General features: G+C 30.5%; 1 long non-coding RNA gene across 3 annotated transcripts; it reads right to left on the reverse strand.

The window, feature by feature from the left end:
• Positions 1 to 8: 8 nt before the first annotated feature.
• Positions 9 to 2587, reverse strand: LOC102602054 (uncharacterized). 3 transcript variants are annotated; one of them, XR_001473560.1, is made up of 3 exons: positions 2302 to 2587; positions 2083 to 2210; positions 9 to 774 (listed from the first exon to the last, which is right to left on the reverse strand). It is a non-coding gene; the product is annotated as an uncharacterized lncRNA (long non-coding RNA). The 3 variants fall into 3 exon arrangements; XR_001473559.1 differs by having other exon boundaries at positions 9 to 858; XR_367380.2 differs by having other exon boundaries at positions 9 to 670; positions 2302 to 2582.
• Positions 2588 to 3925: the final 1338 nt, after the last annotated feature.

Below are 3925 nucleotides of genomic sequence, written 5' to 3' on the forward strand. Positions count from 1 at the left end.
ATCACCAATTGTCATGCAAATGATAGGCAACAATTACAATTTTTCATGTTCAAAGTGAAAATTCAATTTCCTTCTTTTCTTCTAACACATAACGCCAAAGAAAAATAAGTTGCATAGCATGTGGATCTAGTAACAATTGTTATATCATTATTTTAACAGAGTTATACTTTGAACAATATTATCGAAATACCCACATCGCTTAGAGCTAGCATATTTGTATTCCGTATCTTCCTTACAAGCTCATTTGCAGTGATAATAAAAGATTAGATGTAACCAGATATCAGTGTTTACACTGGATATCGAATCACATGAAATCTTCTTACAGAAAGAAGTAGAGTTTCCAAGAAATGCACAGCAAGTCATAGGAAGAGTAGCATTTGCAAGTCCGACTCAAACTGAAGTAAACAGACTTTAAAAAGGCTGAAAATCACAAGTTTTTCTTATTTCAGTCGGAAACACTTACTTTGAGGAAATGCATGAGAGAGTTTCCAAAATCAACAAAAAAAGCCTTCATAATGACCACGCCATGCTCCCTGCCTCGAAAAAGAAAGCATGTGGAGTAACCTTGAGCCACATTCATGAGGAAAATGTAGTGGTTCAAGGTTCAAAAGAGTAGAATCGCCTCTCTGTGACCAGAAAACAGTATGTGACATACCTCCACTTTTAACTTCTGCAATAAGTTTTCCGCTATCAATGTAATAGATTATGTTTCCAGCATACTGCCACTCAACTGTAGGTCTATTCATTCTCTTAACTAATGAAAGAATTCACCGCCTGGCTTAGTAGTTTCAAATACCCCATTAACAGAATTTACATTCTTCATAGAGGCCACCAGAAAGAGAAAACAATAGGCACATACTGACATGTGATAACATGAATAGAGTAAATTTAAGAATGATATTATTTTGGAAAACTTCACAACCCACTCATGTATAGAGCAAATACCAAGATTTAGTACAAAGAATGGGTAATACAGCAATAATAAAAAACATAAGTTAAGACTTTTCTTTTCTGAAAAATTCAAAAGAGAGTCAAATAAAGTAGCTATCTTTAGGACTTGCTAATTTTTATGCTAAAAAAAGAATTATATCTCTAAGAAATCATGTCACATTGAGTACCCAATAATTCAATATGATATTTGTAGGAATAGTTTTGTTGTATTTAAGATCAATTTTATTTTGAAAATCCCAATTCAATGTTTCTTTTGACATTCAATTTAGGTCTAGCACTGATGGATGATTTGTTGGGGGAAATTTTTAATGTCACAAGTATAAATAAAATGAAGAAGAAAATACCAACTCTATGACAATCAAGAAGTGACACCTAGTGGCAAAGAGAAGTACAAACAACCTTAACATGAATCTCCATTGCAGGGAAAAAGTATATTAAGCAACTTAAAAAGTGAATAAAATTTGTGGAGTTAATTCTCCTAAAATTGTCAGTGAAAAAGAGTGAATAAGGTTCAATGTTTTATACGTAGTTTATGGAGAAGAAAAATAGTACACATCATTAATCATAATGCAAAAAACATGTTTCTATTGAGAGACGGCAATTACAAATTTAGGTTGAATTAATCGACAATTTTAAGGAAAGTGTTTCTATAACTTTACATTAAAATTAAGTTGCAAATCTAAATTTTTAATATACATCCATGTATGTAGGTGTTAGTAGGGGTTGAAGCAAATAAATAGGCTACATGTAAATGGTCCCCTATATAGATTCACCAAGATGGTGAATAACTTAAATAAGGATTGTGCTTGTCGTTTTTTTCTCTTCTGTGCTATTCATGTAATATTATCTCCATTCATGACGAATGTAAGGTATACTATGTGAAATCTCTTTCTAATTTCAAAATCTGAAACCAAAATACTGAAAATGTCAAGAATCAGGTGAAATATGATATGAGACAAACATCTAAACTTAATCACTTTTTCACACACACTAACCACCACCAGTATACTAATCCTATTTATAAGCCCATCAAAAACCTCATATAATATATAGTTAACATAGAAAAAAATTGAACAAAGTTCACAGCTAAAAACATCAAATTAAAAATATTTTTTTATAAAATAACCAGACCTAGATGAAGAGAATTGTTGGTTAAGCTTTGAAGCGTTGATACGGCAGGCATGGTTGCAAGAGTTTGAAGCAATTGAGGGTTATCTGCATGGAGATGCTAATATGGAGGGCGAGTGGGGAAGATGAATCTGAAACAGAGCACACAGAAACTCAATTAGTGTTTGCTTCATACTAATGACAATATACATACAAATTAAGGTGAGGATTTCTGTACATTACCTTTATTTGATTTTACCTGTGTCCAATCTAGTCAATATACAAAGACCCATAAAATTTTCGAAAAATAAACTGTTAAAAAAAAAGGAAAAATTTAACCCACACAAAGATAAATGACGAAGAGCTCTCCGACCAACCGGAAAGAAAGACCAATTTGTAGCAAAGGTATGCAACAATCTGCAGAGAAAGGAGCGGGAAGCAGGGGGAGAGAAGTCTGGGAAAAAATGGATTAGTAGAAGTGAAAATGAATGGGGAAATTAGTTGTCTCAACACAGATGTAATACGTGTCTGCCGGGAAAAAAAGCTAGTGAACTCAAATGCCTACACGTTGCTAAGCGAGAAGAAATGGAGAAATAGAGTGGGTCCAAATTCATAGTACAATTTACATTACTTTAAGTACAATAATGGGATGCTGTGTTCGTCCTATCAAGTCCCATTTCTATATAGGAGTAATTATTTCTGCACATTTTTTATGTTTCATGTACACATTTTTTTTTCCTGACTTTTCCTTCGTATTTTATAAATAAATTTATTTGTTTAACAAAATGCAGATAATGATACAATATGATTTTCCTGTATTTGTATAAAAATTATGGATGGGAGATTTTGATACTATAAGCCACGAAAACAAATTTTATGCATCAATATAACTTGGTGTATTTTTAACAAATATATTTCTGAATGTTCTCCTCAATTAAGGGATGTTGAATTAGTTCTTTACTACTATTCTTTGTGATCAAATAACTATGCAAATCATTCAAAAATATAAATTATTGAGTCCGTGCTAAGCACGGGCTGTGCCCATCTAGTTTATATACAAGCTAAGAACTTTTTAGGTAAAAAAATTAATCTTATAAACTTTATTTTAAAATATGAAGATTTTTTTTTAAACTTTCGGATATACATAATAAAAAACATTATAGATTATTTTTTTATTTGACCCAATTGAACTATTAGTTGAAAAGTATAGACAAGGTTATATAACACCAAAGATCATGATTTAATTATAACCGTCCTATATTGCGCCAATAATTTTTTTAAAATTAAACAAATAGCTAAGGGATGACTCTTATATCACATATTAAAATTGAATAAACATAGAAACAAATGCAGCGGGTCACTAAAGTAGAAACATATCGTCAAACATAGTTATTCAAGTATTGTGGAGAATCATTTTTGCCTTGAACGAACTTTTACACAAAAAAAAAAAAATAGTAAAGAAGAAACTCTCAAATCTTTTAGCACATGCCTATAACAATGTATATCATACTAGTGCAATCACAAACATATTTATAAATGAGCTAGAGACTCTTAAACAAAAAAAATAAAATCATAGATACCATACCATAAAATACGATTATCATAAGGACTCATAATTAATTGTCTCCTTTCATTTAGAATTTTTTTGGATATACATACAACAGAATATATGTTATATATATTATATATTACTTAGTTGAAAGATAAGGTAAATAATTTATTATCTAACTAATATGTTGACCATACAATTATCTTTATTAAGAGACTATATTCTTATAAAAAAATAAAGGGAAAAAGGTCTGAAAAATATTTCAACTTTGGTCGAAATTGTTGTTACGATACCAAACTTTATAGAGGACCTTTTACC

This window comes from Solanum tuberosum, unplaced genomic scaffold (assembly GCF_000226075.1).
Source record: "Solanum tuberosum cultivar DM 1-3 516 R44 unplaced genomic scaffold, SolTub_3.0 scf00098, whole genome shotgun sequence".
Classification (NCBI taxonomy): domain Eukaryota; kingdom Viridiplantae; phylum Streptophyta; class Magnoliopsida; order Solanales; family Solanaceae; genus Solanum; species Solanum tuberosum.